Source organism: Momordica charantia, assembly GCF_013281855.1.
Source record: "Momordica charantia cultivar OHB3-1 chromosome 4 unlocalized genomic scaffold, Mcharantia_2.0 BLBB01000004.1, whole genome shotgun sequence".
Classification (NCBI taxonomy): Eukaryota; Viridiplantae; Streptophyta; class Magnoliopsida; order Cucurbitales; family Cucurbitaceae; genus Momordica; species Momordica charantia.
This window is the reverse complement of record NW_028275162.1, coordinates 12219053-12240489: the sequence shown is the minus strand read 5'-3', so window position 1 is coordinate 12240489 and position 21437 is coordinate 12219053. Positions and strand designations below refer to the sequence as shown.

The 21437-nt window shown below is 38.7% G+C and overlaps 1 non-coding gene across 1 annotated transcript; it reads right to left on the bottom strand.

Annotated features, from left to right (window-relative positions):
- Positions 1-12475: 12475 nt before the first annotated feature.
- LOC148211825 (small nucleolar RNA R71) lies at positions 12476-12582 on the bottom strand. The gene has a single exon (XR_015790645.1). It is a non-coding gene; the product is annotated as a small nucleolar RNA R71 (small nucleolar RNA).
- Between the last annotated feature and the right edge of the window lie 8855 nt (positions 12583-21437).

The following is a 21437-nucleotide window of genomic DNA, read 5'->3' as shown; positions in this document are numbered from 1 at the left end:
AATGAAAAAAAAAAAGTTTCATAAGCGTATTCTCTCTTCTTCGTTGAGTAATGTTGAGAAAAACATTTGGAGAATTATCTTCCAAGGAGCAATAATTCTTGTGTTTCCTTAGGTGTGTTAGTGTTCGATGGTGCATTGTATTCATGGTTCATTGGCTTCAGCACGTCATGTAGTTAGCATGCAACCTAATATCTCTTTTGTCTTTACTTTGGGCCTCTAAAATTCCTTTCATCTCACCTTTACCTAAGCCCCATTACAACCTTTATCAAAGTCCCTTTGATTTTTTGCATTCAATTCATATTTGAGAGGGAAGATTTGATTCACTTGCAAGCTTATGATAATAATGTGCTTTGTTCTGATTCTGAGAGTCAAAACACCTTGAAAATATGTTGAGAGATTTGAGTGAAATCTTATGAAAGTGTTGAGTCTTTGCTTTTGATTTCAAGAAGTTGATGAGATGCTTGAGTTTTATTTTTTTCAAAATATTTCGTTCACTACTTAACCTCTTGATTGTCATCTGGAATGATCTCGTAGGATGTATGATTGACTTACTGATTTTTTTTTGGAGCTTGAAAGGTTTAAAGCGTTTAGAAAAGGGAGTCAGCATATTGAGTTGCGAAATGTTCAGGGGTGAGCGTGCTTTAGGTGTCAGTTGTCTGCTTGGCTTTAGTGGTCATTAACTAGTTTTGTTTGCTTGAGGACAAGCAAAAAGCTAAGTTTGGGGGTATTTTGATAGTATACTTTATACACCACATTTCATGATATTCAGGTAGAAATTATTTAAAAATTTTCGGTCATTTCTGGCTTATTTACGTGCATAACTGATGTTTTTATAGGATCAAGCTATTAGAAGGAATTGAAGCATAAGCAATCAATTGAGGGAAACTAGAGCGAAAAAAAGGAGCTAGATGAAACCACATCAATGCCGCAGCGCCATCATTTAGCGTCATGGTGCGCCTGCAGGTCAGAATTGGTAGCAAAATCCCGAAGAAGCAGCGCCACAGTGCTAGTACACAGTGCCATGGCACTGCGAACTTACACGTCTGTAACAAATCTTGGACGACGCCATAGCGCTCACTAATGGCGCCATGGCGCTGAGCGATGCCCTAACATAAGAGAAAGATGAGTGCGCCGTTTTAGGCACTTTTGGGGGATTCTCACATGGGGGTAATGGATTTTGGAGAGGATTCACTTGACGTTTGAGGCAAGAAGGATGAGGAGACGATTTTCGAGGGCTCGTGATCGTGGAGATTGAGTCGGGGACGGTCAATCAACACTACGGCTTTAGTTTCTCTCCTTTCCCTTATCTTTTCTAAATTTATTATGAAATTCTTTGTTGGATTTTATTGTATTTTCGTGAACATGAGTAGCTCATCTTCTTGTTCTAGGGATTGACGTAGCCGTTGGATTTACGAGTTGGATTTATTAACATTTGTCTTGATTGATTTGTTTTTAATCTATTTATGCATTTATTTGATTAATGCTTTTAATCTCTTGATCACGGATTAATTGTTGCTAAATCTGAATCTTATGCTCGGGAGAAGCGGTTTAGGTTGGAACCTGAATGCATGACTGGGGTAGTTCTAAGATCGGGAGATTTAGAATTATCTTAGAGGTTGTTAAAAGATTAAGACTTAAGGCCCTGCTTGTTAATGAAACTAGATAGGGATATTGGTTTCTTAATAAGTGGAGAATTAATTGTGCTCAGGAGAGACTTTTATGATTCTTGATTTCTTGACTTATAGATTAATTGCATATTCAATCTCAGCATGTTTAACTTGTTCGCTTGTAGGTTCAATTGGTGAAATCATTTCCCTAGGACCCGTTCTCCATAAGAGTTTTCTTAGAGTCTTTTTATGCACTTTGTTATTTTATCTCTTGTGTGTCAAAAGAAATTCCTGATTGTTTCTCTAGATAAAATTGGACATTAATATCCGTAGTACTTGAGTGACTAGAAACCCAATCCAGTGGACGATATCAGTAATTACTTACCACCTTTATTAAAACTTGACCCGTACACTTGCGGTAAGCAATTTCTGCTACAACTACTGATTAAGAGAAACATTGAAAATATGTCTGATAGTGCACAAGAAGAAGTTGAGGATGACGATTTTGATGACACAATAGGGATGTTTGAGGCTGCATATGATTACTTTGATGAAAATCCACAAAATTTTTAGGAGCTACTGGGTGATGGATCACCATTATATTTAAGTTGTAAGAACTTTACCAAAATATCTGCATTGTTGAAGTTATATAACTTGAAAGTGAAATTTGGATGGAGCGATAGAAGTTTCACTTAGTTGTTGGCATTAGTTCGTGACATGTTACCAAGTCCTAATGAAATTCCAAATTCTATGTATCAAGCAAAAAAAACTTTGTGTATTCTTAGAATGAAGTATGAGAAGATTCATGCTTGTCGGAAAGATTGTTACTTGTTTAGAAAAAGAACTCTCGGATGCAGATGAATGCCCCATTTGTCGAACATCAAGATGGAAGCTTCGTAAAGATTCAAAGGAAGCAATGAAAAATGTTCCAGCAAAAATCATGTGGTACTTCTCTCCAATTCCGAGATTTGAACGAATGTTTCAAATCAAGGAAATATCGAGTTTGTTGACTTGACATGCCAAAAAAAGAGTAAGTGATGAATATATACGACATCCAGCGGACTCAATTTCGTGGAAAGAAGTAGACAAATTGTGGCCAGAGTTTGGTATAGAGCCTAGAACCCTTCGTCTTGCTCTTTCAACAGATGGGGTCAATCCACATGGTGAACCTAATAGTAAATATAGTTGTTGGCCAATTATGTTGGTGGCGTACAATCCACCCCAATGGTTGTACATGAAGCAAAAATTTCTGATGTTGACTGCATTAATATCTGGCCCCAAGCAACCAGGAAATGACGTAGATGTTTTTTTAGCTTCATTAGTTGATGACTTAAAAAAGCTTTGGAATGATGGAGCTGACTGTTTTGATGCACATCATAACGGTGTTTCACACTCAAATCTATTTTACTTTGGACAATTACTGATTTTCCTGCGTATGACAATTTTTATGGTTGTGTGGTAAAAGGATTTCATGCATGTCCAATTTGGGGGAGAAAACTCCATCCATTTATTTGCCAAAAGGGAGGAAGATGGTGTATCTCGGGCATTGAAAATTCTTACCTCATAATCATCCATATAAGAAGCAGAAGAAAGCATTTAATGGTAAACAAGAATTGGGACTCGCTCCTGAATCATTAAGTGGAGCAGAAATTCTTGGAAAAACAAGTGGACTCCAATATTCATTTGGTAAGAAAGGAAAAAGGGAAGAAAAAAAGGAAAAAAAATGATGGAGATCTTTCAAATAGTTATTGGAAAAAAGAAGTTTACTTTTTTTTTTAGTTAGACTACTCGAAACATCTTCAATTGCGACATTATTTAGATGTGACGCACATTGAGAATAATGTATGTTCAAATCTTATTTGCACATTACTTGATATTCCTCGAAAAACAAATGATGGATTACAAGCTCGTCTAGATTTGGTCGAATTGAATATTAGGTCAGAGTTGGTCCCTAAAGTGGGAGAGAAAAGGATATTCTTACCCCATTTGTTGGACGATTTTTGTAGTACCTATGGATTCATTACTTTTGTTTATTTGATGTAAGTATTTGGTTCAGGTTACCTTCTGTAGTAGTACTTAGTAAATTTGAAATACTTTGTCTTGTTTATAACATATAGAAGTTTGGATTGTTATGCTGAATGTAGTTTTGTTGGAGGGGTGGGCGGCCCCATTTATTTCTGTGTGGAAGGGTGTTAATATAGAACTGTTTGATTGTTGCTGAATGTAGTATATTATTGCTTTCCAAGTTAATTTTGAGTTATTCTAAGTATAGAGGTCATGTTCAAATTTGTACTTGTTTGATCAACTCTTAAATAATTGTGTTTTGTGTTTAAGGTTAGTTTTTTAGTTATGTTTTAGAATAGATCATGGTGTTGAAATTAGTTTTAGTTGCATATTATGTTTTGAGTTTCAATAATATTGAGATATTATTTTGTATGAATAAGTTGGAATGAGATATATTGGTTAGTTAGTTTTGAGTTCTATTTTAAAGTGGGGGAGGTCATGTTGAAATTAGTACTTTTTTTTTATTGTTTGTGTTTTGAATCTAAAGGTTACTTTTCGAGTTTAGTTTTTCGAATAGATCATGATGTTGAAATAGTTAGTTTTAGTTACATATTATTTTTTGAGTTGTTATAATATTGAGATATTATTTTGTGGGATTAGGTTGGAAGGAGATATATGGTTGATTAGTTTTGAGTTATATATTCTAAAGTGGAGAGGTCAGGTTGAAATTTGTACTTTTTATTATTTGTGTGTTTTGAGTCTACGGCTAGTTTTAGAGTTAAGTTTTAGAATAGATATTGCATTTGATGAACATGTTAAAAGTTTTAGTTGCATATTAATTAGCTAATTTTAATTGCAATATTTAAATATTATGATACATCTGAAGGAAATATAGTTGGCTAGCCACGTCTCGGCATCCAACTGTTTTTTTTTAATTAAATTATTCACGAAATAATGACGTCAATGTCTGTCATGAAATATAACCATTCCACGATGCATATCCGAGAAGTAGATACAATTACGTACAAACAATGTCGCACATATAATGACGGGCAAAAACCGCCATGCAAAATCAAATGAAGCAAGAACCCTCGTAAAGATGTCTGTCATCGCCCATCATTGTTATCCTTCGATGACGCCGTCAAGGAAAAGAAGATTTACATGACGGGCAATGCCCAACATTTAAATTGTCTGTCATTGAAAAAGAAACAAGGACACTCGAATAAATATCGGTCACTGACCGACATGGTTACTCGTTAATGACGAGTAATGCCCGTCATGAAAAGGCAAATTTGTTGTAGTGTGTCAACTAAACTCAGGGTATAAAATCATTGGCGAAAGTCAAATAGGTTAGAAACCCAAGAGTAAATCCTAGTGTATTGGGCAAAAGTTAAATAGGTTAGAAACCCAAAGGTGGTACCGCTTGCCCAGCTAAAAATTATATCCCAAGGCCAACAAAAAAAACTAAAAAGTTAAAATTAACTGCATGACAGAGCTCAATAGACTGGTGTGGGGCTGTTCTATAAAAGTGGCCAGCTCATGAAGGACAAAATACTCTCAAAGTAGACGTCTGACATTTTCCAAAACTTATTATTTTCAATTTTGAGAGCGGGGGCAATTGTTATGGATGAGAAAATCCATATTTTCTACAATTCAAATTCCCTATATTTAAGGAATTCAAAAGGGGAAGATATCTTGATGGCCTTAAAATTCAGGATAAGATATCCTATATTCAAAATGAGAAGATATCCTAATGGCCTCAAGATTCTCCCTAGATGCAGATAAGATATCCTAGTGATATTACGTTTTTCCCTCTATAAATAGAAGAAAAATATTCATAGTTTAAGTAGGCTACAAATCTATACTCTTTGCTACGTTGAACTACCACACTCTCCATGCTCGACTGCTTCGATTCAGACTTAAACATCGGAGTCTATGTGGCAAGAGCGACACCAGTCTTTAGTGCTCTTCTATTTTGCAGGTCTCGTCGATCCCTTTTATTCTTGAAGATTGGTGCGAATTTGGCAGAAACCTAGAAGGCCAAATTTCTGCATCAACGGATACATTTAAACAAAAATTAATATATTGTTAATATATAAGATATACACTTAAAATGATTATTTGAATGAGGATAAGATAATATGCAATTTTAATTTGAGATATTAAAATATTTAATTGGGCTAAAAATGCAATCATAATTAATGTATTTGATACATTAAAAGAAAAATAATAATATCTTATTAAGATAAAATATTTATGTGAATCAAATAATATAAATATTTTTAACATAAGATATTAAAAAAAATTTATGTCAAACTCCTAGAACCCTTGGTATTGGGAAAATTTACTTACCAATAATATTTTCCCCTTCCAAAATTCGTCAATGAAAAATACAATCAACCACACAATAAGATAAATATAGGGAAACGCACAGAAACGACACAGAGAATTTATACTGGTTCATCCCAACTATGGGCTACGTCCAGTCTTCCGTGACAACGGGTTCTACTATGATATTGGTAAAAATACAATGGGTAATACAATCTCTCAAATCTAGAGGTCTCGACAAAAGCCAACTAGCTTCTAGGAACTACAACAATACAATCCTAGGATATACAATAATGAAAAACCTTACCAAATACTCACGAGAACGGTTGCCGACGATGCACTACAACCCAAGTTCTTTTTTTCCCTTCTCTGCCAAAAGCATCACTGCCGCCACAATTTCTCTTTTTCCAAATAACCAAAATGCCACCACCTCCAAAATATGCTCCAACACTTTATGCCTAGGTTAAACGAAAAGAGAAAAAACACTTATCGCAAACTAACTTTGTAAAGTAACAATAGTTGGGCCTAAGGCCCAACAACTTGTAATGCCCTTTTCATTTTTTGTGTTTGGCTCCACTAATTTCCCAATAATCTCCAACTTGGAGACAAAAACAATTATGTCTCCTACTGTGACAACAGTATCCATCATAACTCAATTCTGAATGCATCAACAACTCCCAACTGAGCAACGTTCTCTTGACACCAACCAATGCTCAACTCCCACTGCACCAACAGTTTCAAACTTCTTCTTAGCACCAACCAAGGCTCCATCTATGATTGCTCTAAGACTGAGCAATCCCACGTGGTCTTGTCACGCAGACGTAAGAGACAGAGCCACGTCCTCCCACTTGAACTAAGTGGTCCCTGTCACTTCCTTCTTTACTCGTACCCAACGACTCTTGAAGGAAAGCTTTTTCACTAATGACTTGGCACTCCTACTCAAGTCCGTTACCACTCTAGAGACACCACCCTCGACCTCAGCACCAACTGTAGTCTTTTTCAATGCACTCTTTCCCCTACGTGACTTCATCAACTCGCTAATCCGTCTGACAACTGGTGCTCGAAACTGACAGTCTGTTGAACGCCTCAATGAGCTATTTCCCTTTCCCTTTCCTCTACTTCCCAACTATTGTACTTGAACTGATGGCAAATTCTTCTTATCTGTTCTGACTGTCAATGCTGCTAGTTCTTTCAAGTCTCCCCCTAAACTATCTGCAGCCATGTGCATAATTCGTCTCTCTAATCCTATGGCAACACCAAACCTCGACACATACACTAAAGCTTTTCTGTGGCCAACAACCACTACCTCGGATCCCCTTTTGGGTTTCCATATGTTATTTGCAAACTTACTTCTATAGCCTTTGTCATCCAACTTCCCCGCTGATAACAAATTCATCCTGAAACTGGGTACATACCTGACATCATGTAGTATTAACTCAGTCTCACTGTCAGTCCTCAAATGCACCTCTCTAATTCCTCTGACCTTGGAGAGTCTCTCATTCCCTCTTCTCACTATGCCATGATTACCTGTAGTGAGAGATGTGAACCAACTCATGTTTGAAGATACATGCACCGATGCTACACTGTTCACTACCCACTCGATGATCGGTCTACAGGTGTTGTGTTACCTTCAATACAAGCTAACACCTCCGCTGACAAGTAATTTAAAGTGTCCTCATTTTCTTGATCCTCCTTAAGCTTCATGCAGTGTTTCTTGAAGTGACCCTTCTTGTGGCAGTAAAAACATTCAATTTCTCCACTAGAACTCCCACTACCCCTATTATTCCTATTTTGCTGCTTCCTGTTGTACTTCATCTTGCCTTTCCCCTTCAACCGAGCTACCAAAGTGATTCAACCTCATTTTCTGCCGCTGAAGTAATTGCAGACATTTTTCCTAATTTTCTCGGGGCTTCCTCACATAAGGTGGCATCACAAATAGCTAAAAATTTCAAGCTATTTTCTCCTAGCGAATTCGACACCGCGGTCTTCATCGTCTCCCAACTGTCAGATAAAGACGTCAGCCTCATAGCTTTCACCGCCTCCTCAACCTTGACATCCATCCCTTCTAATTTGTTCAAGATATTGGTGAGTTCATTAATGTAGGAATTCACCGAGGTTCCCTCCTCCATGTGGATATTAAAATACTTCATCGATAGAAGTATTTTTGTATTGGCAGAAGGTTTTTCATACCTGTCTTGCAAGGCCTTCAACAATTATTTTTTGCAGTCGTCTCTTTCGCCACGAGACTGCTCATCCAACTCATTCCAAGCTTTATCTGTCATATCCGCTGGTTTCTCCCCCAAAGTTTTGTGTATCTTGTTGCACGTAAGAAGATCCTTTACTTGCATCTTCCAAAAACTGAAATTCTATCCACTGAACTTTATAACCCGTTCATAGTAATGGTGTGCTTGATATTTGTCTCCCATGACTCTGCAACCTACGCTATGATACCACTTGTTGGGAAATTAACTGTCCTGTATAATTTCCCCTTCCAAAGAAATATCCAAACACAACAAAAATATGCAAATAGGACGAAAAACTATAAAACACAAGATAAAATGACACAACAGATTTTATACTGGTTCACCCCAACTATGGGCTACGTCCAGTCTTCCGTGACAATGGGTTCTACTATGATATTGAGATAAATACAATGGGCAATACAATCTCTCAAATCTAGAGGCCTCGACAAAAGCCAACTAGCTTCTAGGAACTACAACAAATACAATCCTAAGAAATACAATAATGAAAATCCTTACCAAATACTCACGAGAACAGTTGCCGACGATGCACTACAACCCAAGTTCTTTTTTTTTCCTTCTCTGCCAAAAGCATCACTGCCACCACAATTTCTCTTTTTCCAAATAACCAAAATGTCGCCATCTCCAAAATATGTTCCAACACGGCTAAGTTAAATGAAAAGAGAAAAAACACTTATAGGAAACTAACTTGGTAAAGTAACAATAGTTGGACTTATGATTTCTTGGCCCAACAACTTGTAATGCCTTTTTCATTTTTAGTGTTTGGCTCCACTAATTTCCCAACACTTGGGATAAGCCAAAATCACACTCATTGTATATCAATTCTCTCATATTCTGTGTAATTCAGTTGTTTATTTCAAGGAGATTCCCACTAACTTTTGTTCGTTATTCGAGCATAGCAAGGAAGATCTCGTAGAGAGGTTCTGCAAAGATATTTACCACTCTAAACTAATTTAGTTTCGAACAAAAATTCAATGCCGATTCAATAATTCCGCTATAGACTGAAATTATATGTTTATGGGTACTTTAATTTTATCTTTACAACTAACTTTGGTTTGTTATAACAATTGCTTTGAGAGATATGTTTACAACAAAAAGTATATGTGTAACGCCCCAAGATGTTATATACCATCCTAGGCAACGCTAAATAATTCACCCAGCTAGCCTTAACTCTAAACACGAGATAATCAACTCCCTGGGAAATAATTCAAATGAAATAAAGCTTCGACTCCCACACGTTCCACCAGAAATATCAATTTATAAACTGTCAAAATTTCGCTCTCCGTGGGCAATTTAAAAACAAAGACATCTCATATCCGCCTCAGTGGCTAAAATTCTTAAATAAATAAAACAACCGCACACCTAAACTCCAACGACAACAGTGACGCGTTTAGCAGCAACATCCATAACAAAATAAAGTAGTTCTAAAGAATACAAAATTTCTCCTCGGTCCACACCTAGCAATAACATAAATCCCAACGCTACTCGTACCAAACGACCCTTCCCTCTATCCTCACTAACTCGACTAGTGATCCCTCCTCGGTCAAGCCCTCACCACGTCATCACCGCAGTCGACCCTGTTCACACCTGAAACAAATAATGATAAAAAGAGGGGTGAGTACGTAAGGTACCCCGTAAGTAGCACTTCCTAACTAACACAAAAGTCATGCTCACAGTTATGGCATATAAAATAAAACGATAGCAAGGCAATTAAATAGACAACGAGAGATAGCGAACAATAACTTGGCATTTACATACAACAACCATGCGTCGGAACTACCAAGACTACAACCAATGATTCACTAGCCCTTGTACCACAGTACTAAACCTCCCTCCACACCCCCCTGTGCTACTCCCCGTTTAACTTCTCGAGGCATGACGGCTCTTGACATTTAGCCCCAAGATACTGATTACGCTTGTTTACATGCGTAAAAAGAAGGTTTTAGATGCTGTTTTTACTATGTTTCAGCTTTGTTTCGGATTTTTCTCGATCGTTTGAGTTCCAATTCATGCAAAATTCATATACTATGGTTTGTGGATGGCTTATATTGTATTTATGACATTTTAGGACCATTTGGGAGTGCAAATTAATCAAAAGAAGCAAAAAGACGAAAAAGTATCATGGGAGGCGCCAGGCGCCTGGGAAGCCTGCAGAAAAACTGGTTTTCTTCCAACTTTGCCCTTAATGAAACGCGTCTTCCAATGCGTTTTGGTGGTTCCAACCGATGCATACGTGTAGAAGAAGTGTTCCACTATCAGTTTGAGCACGATTTGGTCAGTCAAAAGAGTTGGAAATGGGTGATTCACCATCGTTTTAGGACCTACCTAACCAATTCTGCACAGCTATAAATTCCAGCAACTTCTCCACCAAATTCATCAAGCCTTGCTTCCTTCTCTTGATCATTTTTAGTGTTTCTTTGTTGCTTTCTAAGTACTTTTGAGTTGCTTTCATTAGTTGCTTTTGGTTTTTAAATCCCGAGTACTTTACATTCTTTTATTGAGCTTTGTTTTGTTTCCATTTGTACTTAGTTATTTTCTACTTATTCAAATATATAAAAATCTAGCACTTTGCTTATCTTCTCTTTGCCTTTACTTTATTTTTAGTTAAGAGAGTTGTGTTTTTGGAGGAAAGAGCACGTGACACTCTCCCTTGCTTGAAAGAGAAGGGCGAAGCTCTCAATCCCGATAAAAACTCTCCGTTAGTTAACGTTTGTTTTTCACACATGCATTCCACATTCAACCATTTTACTTGCTGTATTTTCTTCAATATGTCTTTCTAAATTCCCGTCTCTAGCCCGGTTATGGATAGTTAGCCTTTTATGTCTAAAAAGGGTTGCTAAGAAGTAGTGTTTTTACTTTCCATTCATTGCTCAACATGTTTTCCCAAAAAGTTAGGATTTAGAGAAGGCCACTGTAAGTCTTAACAAGTCAATACTGAAAAGGTTGCTTATTTGCATTGTTGAGTGGTTAAACCGAGGAGAGGAGCGCCTTAGACATAAGGGTTCCGCTTAAGTAGCCTAGACATAGGACCTTAACCCGAGGTTGCGACTATTTCCATCCTAAAACTAAGATATATCTCATAATAGACATATTAGGGAATGTCTTAGGACTTTGAACTTGCTTAGACATAAGTAAAGTGAGAAGCGTAGTCGTTAGTTTCTAAAGTAAAATGCATATTATCCTTATCATGTCCTTGATTCTTTGTTGGCTAACTTGAAGTAAATCGGGCTAGGTTTTATTATTACAAGTCCAAATCCAAAATCCAAAACCATTATTTGTGACCACTTCCCATTTTACAAGAATCACTCATTTCAACATTCACTATTCTTTAAAACTTCAGAGTTTGGAAATTATTTAGAAGTCCTTGAGGATCGATACTTGGATACTCCATCCATTTTATATTACTTTGACAGGTGTGCGCTTGCATCTATATAATTGTTACCACGCTTAGTGCGTGCGTTCAGCATAAACACCCAGTCAAGTTTTTGGCGCCGTTGCCGGGGAGTCTTAAGTTTTAAAATTATTTTCAAATTCTTTTAGTTTTTATTTTTGAGAATTGTTGTTGGGTGTAATCTCCATCCACCGTTTTTGTTCTATATTTTTGGTCGTTTATCTCACAAGGGTACGTTAAAGTGCATGAGCACAAGATCTTTTCTTCTACCCCTTGACCCTGAGATTGAGCAGACCCTTCGAAAAACTCGAAAGGAGCAAAGACTTCGAAAACAACTAGAAAAGCAAAAAGAGAGAGAAGGTGAAATCAGTCCTGAAAGTGAGGTAGAGAGTACGAGCACATCAATGGCAGATATTCCACCTCGTGATCCGGTTGATCCACCTGCTGTTAACGGTAATATGAGGGATCATGCGAGAAATGATGAATTCAACCATATCTAGATGGCGGACAACAGAGACGTGGCAATGCGAGAATATGCCGCCACGGCTTTTCAGAACTTTGATTCAGGGATAGTCAACCCTATTCCAGCCCAAGCAAACTTTGAGCTTAAACCAATGATGTTCCAAATGTTGCAGACAATTGGACATTTTGGAGGGCAGGAACATGAGGATCCACATGATCATCTGAAATCATTCATTCAAATTGCAAATGCATTTCGATTACCTGGTATAACAGACGATGCTCTGAGACTAACACTTTTTCCATTTTCTTTGAAGGACCAAGCTAGAGCATGGCTCAATGCATTTCCACCGGGATCCATCACCACATGGGGGTCGTTAGTGGAGAAGTTCTTAACAAAATTCTTCCCACCTACTCGCCACGCTGATATCAGAGAGGAGATCATCTCCTTTAGACAGTATGATCGTGAACCTGTTCACGAGGCGTGGGAGAGATTTAAAGAACTAATCAGGAAATGTCCGAACCATGGCTTGCCGGCATGCATCAAGATAGAACATTTCTTTAGAGGCTTAGATCATCCTACTAAGATGATGCTAAACAATGCTGCCAACGGAGCCTTTACAAAGAAGACATTCAACGAGATAGTTGACATCCTAAATGACTTAGCTTCACATAACGAACTATGGTGTTCGCAAAGATCTAGGGCAGCACCAAAGAAGCAAGATCCAGCTGGAGTTTTGGCTCTGGACATTGCGACCTCGATGCAAAAAGAGATGGTTACAATGAACCAGAGGCTGAAAGAGATGGCATTGGGAATAAAAAATCCATTAGCCACGCCGATACAACCTGTGCAGTCGGATTATTGCACTCCTGCCCCTGTTTGCCAAGTCAACGATCTCATTTGTTCATTTTGCAGTGAAAACCATATCTATCATAATTGTCCACATAACCCTGCTTCCGTTTTTTATGTAGGACATGGGAACAATAGGAACTTTAACCCATATTCGAACACCTACAACCCAGGTTGGAGGCACCACCCTAATTTCTCATGGGGAGGTCAAGGAGGTTCGAGCGGTTTTAATCAAGGGCAGAGCCAACAGAACAAGCAGCCCTATGTTCCACCTACACAACAATACATCCCACCACCGCAACAGCAGTACAATCAGAGAACACAGACTCCACCAGTTCACAATAACAACTCAAATCTTGAGAATATGATGAAGGAGTACATGGCCCGAACCGACGCAGTGATACAATCCCAAGCGGCATCAATGAGGAATTTTGAGATCCAATTGGGACAACTTGCCAATGAATTGAAGAATAGACCACAAGGTTCTTTTCCAGGCCATACTGAATTACCAAAACGAGAAGGGAAAGAACAGTGCAAAGCTGTCACCCTCAGGAGTGGACTGGCATATGATGGACCAACAATGCCAACGACAGATGTACAGATTCCGTCCACTGAACCAATTGTAAAGATACCAGAAAATCCAACAACACCAGAAAAAGAGAATATTAGAAAAGGTAATGAGGACACCCCGAGTGTTCCTCCACAGGTACAGCCTTCTTTTACCCCTACTCCCCCGTTTCCACAAAGATTAGTAAAGAAAAATAATGATTCCCAGTTTAGAAAATTTTTAGATATTTTAAAACAACTGCATATAAATATACCATTAGTAGATGCTCTAGAACAGATGCCAAATTATGCTAAGTTTTTGAAAGATATAATTTCTAGGAAGAAAAAAATAGGAGAGCATGAACTGGTAGCCATGACAAAATGTAGTAGTGAGGCTGTAGGCAGCCCGCTACCCATGAAATGTAATGATCCTGGCAGTTTTACCATTCCATGTTCCATAGGAGGAAAAAACTTAGGTAGGGCATTATGTGATCTAGGCGCTAGCATTAATCTTATGCCATTATCAGTTTTCAAATCTTTAGGCATAGGAGAAGCTAGACCTACTACGGTTACCCTCCAACTAGCAGATAGATCTATCATAAGACCTGAGGGAAAGATAGAAGATGTTTTAGTCCAGGTGGACAAATTCATTTTCCCTGCGGACTTTACCATTCTAGATTGCGAGGCAGACTTAGACGTTCCCATTATTTTGGGAAGACCATTTCTAGCCACTGGGGATACAGTTTTTAATGTAAGGAAGGGAGAAATTACAATGAGGGTAAATAATGAAGAAGTTAAATTTAATGTTCTAGATGCCATGAAATTACCAGGAGACTTTGAAGAGTGCTCTGCTATAAATAGCTTGAATCCTGTTATGTTTGATGAGTTTTATGACTTATTAGTTACAGAGATTGAAGAAGAGCTTGATAAGATAGCAGAAGGACCAGAAGATGTGGCTAATCCTATTGAAAAAATACAAAAAGAAGAATGCAAGTCGTTACTTCCGTCCATAGTGGAACCACCCACGTTGGAGCAGAAGCCATTGCCGTCGCATTTGAAATATGCGTATCTAGGGGATAACGACACTTTACCAGTTATTATAGCTTCCAATTTATCACCTACTAATGAATATTCTTTATTGCAGATTTTGGAGAAGCACAAAAAGGCCATTGGATGGACGATAGCAGATATCCGAGGGATAAGCCCGGCCTTTTGCATGCACAAAATTCTATTGGAAGAAGATGCTAAGAACTCTATTGAGAGTCAAAGGCGGTTGAACCCGAAGATGAAAGAGGTTGTAAGGAAAGAAATTCTCAAATGGCTTGACGCCGGTGTTATATACCCAATATCCGACAGCAGCTGGGTAAGCCCAGTACAGTGTGTACCAAAGAAAGGGGGTATAACCGTGGTGGCCAACGAGGAGAATGAGCTCATCTCAACCCGAACTGTGAGTGGGTGGAGAGTTTGCATTGACTATCGCAAACTCAACAAGGTAACAAAGAAAGACCTTTTTCCTCTCCCGTTTATTGACCAGATGCTCGACCGTCTGGCAGGTAAGGATTTCTATTGTTTTTTAGATGGATATTCGGGTTATAATCAAATTACTATTGCTCCAGAAGACCAAGAGAAGACAACATTTACGTGTCCGTATGGTACGTTCGCTTTTAGGCGAATGCCCTTTGGACTATGCAATGCACCCGCGACTTTTCAGAGGTGTATGATGGCCATCTTCTCTGACATGGTAGAAAATATTCTAGAAGTTTTTATGGATGACTTTTCTGTTTTTGGAAATTCTTTCGACGCTTGTTTAGTTAATTTGGAGAGAGTATTGGAGAGATGTGAACAAACAAACCTAGTCCTAAATTGGGAGAAGTGTCATTTCATGGTACAAGAGGGTATTGTTTTGGGTCACAAAATTTCCAAGCAAGGAATAGAGGTAGACCACGCTAAGATAGACATCATTTCAAAGCTATCTCCTCCTACAAATGTCAAAGGGATTAGAAGTTTTTTAGGGCATGGGGGATTTTACCGCCGCTTTATAAAAGACTTTGCTAAAATTTCTAAACCCTTGTGTCAATTGTTAGAACATGATAGACCATTTGTTTTTTATGATGACTGTTTAAAATCATTTGAAATGTTGAAAGTTGCTCTAAGTTCAGCTCCTATAATTATCGAACCTAATTGGGATTTACCTTTTGAGCTCATGTGTGATGCTAGTGATTATGCAATAGGAGCTATGTTAGAACAACGTAAAAACAAGATCTTGCATCCTGTGTATTATGCTAGTAAGACTCTGACCGGTGCACAACTCAATTACACTACTACTGAAAAGGAACTGTTAGCAGTTGTGTTCGCCTTTGATAAGTTTAGGTCTTACTTGATAGGCACAAAAGTCATTGTTTTTACTGACCATTCTGCTTTAAAATATTTATTTGCTAAAAAAGATGCTAAACCACGTTTGATACGGTGGATTTTGCTACTTCAAGAGTTTGATATTGAAGTTAGGGACAGGAAGGGTACTGAAAACCAAGTTGCTGATCACCTGTCTAGATTGGAATCCCCGCTCTGTGATGATGGAACTGTTATACGTGAACAGTTTATTGACGAGCAACTCTTGCGAGTTGATTCAGTTCCGTGGTATGCCGATATAGCAAATTATTTGGTAAGTCGAATAGTTCCTTATGAGTTCAACAAGCAACAGGTAAAGAAATTTCTAAATGAAGTTCGATGTTATCGTTGGGATGAGCCTTTTTTATATAAGCTAGGACCTGACAATATCTTACGCAGGTGTGTCGCAGAAGAAGAGCACGAGACGATATTAGACGCTTGTCATATGTCTCCATATGGAGGACATTTTGCAGGACACAAAACCGCAGCCAAAGTTTTGCAAAGTGGGTTCTTTTGGCCCACTCTGTTCAAAGATGCACATAAGTTTGCCCAGGTTTGTGACAAATGCCAACGGACAGGTAATATATCTAAACGCCACGAAATGCCTCAAACCCCGATCCTGGAGATTGAAATATTTGATGTGTGGGGTATAGATTTTATGGGTCCATTTCCATCTTCTAATGGTAAGCTTTATATATTGTTAGCAGTAGATTATGTTTCGAAATGGATAGAAGCCATTGCAACTGCTACCAATGATTCCAAAGTTGTTATTCGTTTTCTGCAAAAGCACATTTTTACGCGTTATGGAACCCCGCGTTGTCTGATAAGCGATGGGGGGGCTCATTTTGTGAATAGGTCTATGCAAAAGTTGCTGACTAAATACAATGTGCGTCATAGGGTTGCAACAGCATATCATCCTCAGTCGAATGGGTTAGCCGAAATATCTAATAGGGAGATAAAAAACATTTTAGAAAAAACTGTAAATCTTAACCGTATGGATTGGTCTTTTAAGCTTGATGATTCACTTTGGGCATATAGGACAGCATTTAAGACTCCCCTCGGCATGTCCCCCTATAGGCTAATCTTTGGAAAAGCATGTCATTTGCCTCTTGAGCTAGAATATAAAGCATTTTGGGCTACTAAGAAATTAAATTTTGATTTGTTGGCTGCAGGTGAAGCGAGGAAGTTACAATTGTTGGAATTAGAAGAACACAGGCACATTTCTTATGAGAATGCTAAGTTGTTTAAGGAAAAAACTAAACAATGGCATGATAGGCGTCTTCGGCCGAACAATCTTCAAGAAGGTGATCTGGTTCTGTTATTCAACTCTAGGTTGAAACTTTTCCCTGGAAAACTTAAGTCTAGATGGTCTGGTCCCTTTCAAATTTTTAAAGTCTACCCATATGGGGCAGTGGATCTAGTTGACTCTAAAGGAAATGTTTTTAAAGTAAATGGGCAGAGACTTAAGCCGTATTTTGGAGAACCAGTGGATAGAGGAAAAACCTCTATTCAACTTTCAGGTCAATAAATGTTTGCGAAAAATGTTTTTCCTTCTTATCCGTTTGGAAAGAACAAAAGTAAAGGAAGGAAATTTTTGTATCTTACATTCTTTTTGTCTAATTATAAAAAGTTTTGCTTATTAAGAATGTTTTTGGAAAACGTTGAAAAACAAAAAGAAAGAATGAAAAAAAAAAAAAAAAAAAACATTGAAAAAATTTTACGCAGGCGCCTGGCGCCTGCCCTTTGCGAAAATAAATCACGCAGGCGCCTGGCGCCTGCCCTGTTTTCCAGCAGTTCGAATTTCGTTTTCCTTCACGGTTTGGGTTTTAATTTTCGATAGCATGGGCTTTATTTTGGGTCAAACATTAATCCTCTATGATTTAGCTTTAAGAACTTCTCTTCAAACTCAAATTTTGTTTCCCTAATCCTATTTTGTATTCAAATTTGTTTTCTTTTCCTTTTAGGTTTAGGAAACTTGGTTGAACTTAAATGTCAATCCCTTTCCATTTAGGATTTTGTTTGGGGAAAGCTTTAAATAGACCCGTTGCCTAAGCTTTACAACTCCACCAAAACCCACACAACTCTCTTCTTCCCCTTGTTTTTTCGGCAAAAACCCACTCCCTTCATCACCCTTGTTTTCGATTTTCAGCCACCACCAAGGAGAAGAAGAAATTTCCAGCATTTGCTTACATCTATGGCTTCCTCTTCTCAACATACTTCACTTCCTACCTCTTCCACTCAAGCTCCAAATGCCACAAGCATTCCTTTTCCACCATTGGAGAACTTCCAACACCACATGGGTTCAGATTCTAGGCTAGCTGCTGTTAGGGGAGGAAACCCGCTTCAAACATTTGAATGTCCTCCATCCCAAGCTCCTACACAACATCCTATAATGAGCCCACATGGTTATGTTAATTTTCAGCAACTACCCACCTTTAATATACCTCAAAACAGTGAGTTTAGGGCTGAAAATCCTCAACAACTTCCTCCAATGATCAATCCGGGTATGTACCAACCGTTTATGTTTAACCCGGTTCCTTCCTATCATTTTCCCTTGTCTCAAATGCAAATTCCAGCTAGTGTTCATCCTTATGGAATGCCAAACCCATCTACTCTATTTCCTAGCCTTCCACCTTATTATGGAATGGGTCATTGGGTACCTCCACATAATTATGGTATGATTTCACCTAGAGTTTCCCCACCAGCTCAACTTACATTCCTAGAAAGAGGACCTCAAGCACCCCAATTGAACCCTAACATATCGAGTACTTTCAACATGGGACAACTAAAACCCTTAGAGCCTCCTAGGATGCCAACCCCAACCAATATGCCAATGGATGCAGGAGATGAGCATGGAGGAGAGCAAGAGAAGAGCCACAGCCATAGGCTAGAGCCCGGGGTTTCGATAGGGCAAAAGAGGAAGGGCAAGGAGGTGATGATAGACCCAGAAATTGAGGAAGATGGGAGTAGTAGGCGTCTGACGCCTAAGGATTCATCTATGGAGAACAGGGACGAGGAGCAGTTTTATTCATCTCCATTGATTATTACACCGGAAGATGGTAATGATGATTTTCTACTGGTTTCACGAGGACATTGTTCAAATATGCCAGAAACAGAGGATACCGAGAACGAAGTGGTGAGAATAGATACTCAGGAACCTTCCCCATTGGATACACCTACAGAAGGAGCATTTTGTAGTCACCAAGAGTTGCCTACTGGGGCAACTGGATCTACTCCGTTGGCAACGGATGAGTATGTCACACCGATGGCCACTCTACCAGGGGTAAGGGATGCTCACACTATTCCTTCTAATAAAGTTAACCCGCTTGGGTGTGATACAGGTAGATCCAAGGTTGCGGAGAATAGTACTCAAGAACCTACCAGCGAAGAAGATCCTGAGGACACGCAGACGATAAGGGAAATGTTTCAATACAAGAGGCGGAGAGAAAGAGTTCAAAACGTCGTGCAGTTCAGGCTAAGAAGCCAGCAGTGCCCGTGAATGAACCTAAAACGAGAGCTGCGAAAGCTAAAGCAGCTGAAGCTAAGAAGAAGGTAGTGGCACCTGGGCCAGTTGATACAATTGAACTGGACTTGTCTGAGGGAGAGGAGGTCGAGACGAAATGGAACGCAGCAAATTTAGCCACTCGAACTTCATTAATGAAATCCCGTAAGATTATGACAGAATTGGGATTTGATCTCACCCTAGGAGATGTGCCTGATGATTGGAGGGAGACCGCCAGAGACAAAGAATGGAGACCACTCATTCAGCCCATACAATGTGAGGCTTTGGAGTTAGTCAGAGAATTCTATGCTGCAGTCCATCCCCAGTCACACATAGCCATAGTGCGCGGGAAGGAAATACGGTTTGATGCCACTCAGATCAACTACACCTTCAACATTGAGAATATCAGAGATGCTGTGGGCAATAAGATGTTAGTGACTCCGACTCTGGAACAGCTTGATGAGGCTTTAGAATGTGTTGGGAAGCCCTCTGCCACTTGGGATTTGACTACTCATGGCAAGGTACGACTAAAACCCGAGGATGTTTCCCTAGCTGCTGCAGGATGGTTATACATAGTTAAAAACAGAATTCTGCCAACGGAGCATGATGAGCATGTCACTCAGGATAGGGCATTGCTGGTTTATGCCATGCTAAAGGGCATAGATGTGAATTATGGAGAATTGATCAATACCAGTATCCATGAGTGTGCCCACCGGACACGTGGTAAGCTTTATCACCCACGTTTGGTCACTTCTTTATGCTTGCGACAAGGTGTACAGCTCCCTGAGGATCAAATTAAGAGAGATGCCCCAATTGTGGAAGAGAAGAATATTCGGCGTATTATCGCCCATGCGTTACAAAGAAGGGAAGGTACTGGGATGTCTCCTACATCGTAGATCCGTCGTCTTCGAGAGGAGAACCACCAGCTGCGAGATCAGGTTCGAGAAGTCGTGCAACATATCTACAACTTAAGGGCTTAATTGGATTTTGCGGTTTTACCTTCATGGCCTCCAGCGTTAGCTGCTATCCTTGGTCATCCATCTCCCAGTACTGACACTGATCCTAGTCCACAACCTCTGACTTCATGAAGGGGAGGTTCCTTCTTTGCTATTTTTTGTGTTTTCTTATTTTGGTTAATGACGTAGTTTGCATATTCTAGCATTACTACGCATGTTTTTTTTTTTTTTTATTGATTATGTTTCGAGCTCAGTTGAAGCATGAATAAATTAGTATCGTTTATCTTCTGATCACTTAAAGTATGCCTTCACTTAACCTTAGTTTAGCTTTTCACATGCCTATTTTGAAGCATCTGTGCTGTGCATGTGATTTCATGTCGATGATGATTATAAGAGATTGTTGAGTTTTCTGTTCTATGCCTGACTAAGCTTGGAGCTATTTCCTTTGTTTATGTGATAAACTCATTTTCTTTTATGTCTTTTTGATCTTTACAAACTTTAAGCTTTTTCTTTGCCCCTATATAGGAAGTCCTTGTCCTTTTTATTGTTAAGCCTTTTTCATCCGATGCAAAAGTCTTTTCCCAGTGAGAACACTGTCTCTCTTAAGTTTGGGGGGGACAGTCGTTGTGTGAGTCGTTGTTTCAGAAAGATAAAGTGTTATTTATATTTGAAAAATCATGCTATTTTCTTTTGAAAAAGAGTCAGTTGGAAAAACAAATGCTATTAAAAAAAAGAAAGTGTTGAAAAGGAAAAAAAAAAACACAAAACAAAAAAAAAAATTTTGCAAAAGAGTAAAAAGAGTCTTGTTGAGAGAAAATAAGAGTGGGGAAAAGACTTGTGTTAGAAAGAAAAGAGTGGTAAAAACAATGAGAGTTAAAGAAAATGTAGTTATGATTTCCGAGTCCTACTATAGACACCCATTTAGTTTTAGGTTGGGTGTTGACTTTGAAAATAGCAGTAAGGATGGTGATAAGTGACTTCGTGTTTCTCATTGTCGTCGTTTTATGACCTAGCTGTTAGTTTCAAAGTCTTTCTACGAGTAGCTGTGGTTGAAACCGATGTTAGTGTGTGGAAACCTCAGGGGCTAGTAGCCGGTCTTTCAGATGTAAAAGTCTTAGTGTAAGAAGGGAGTGTGCAGATTCCTT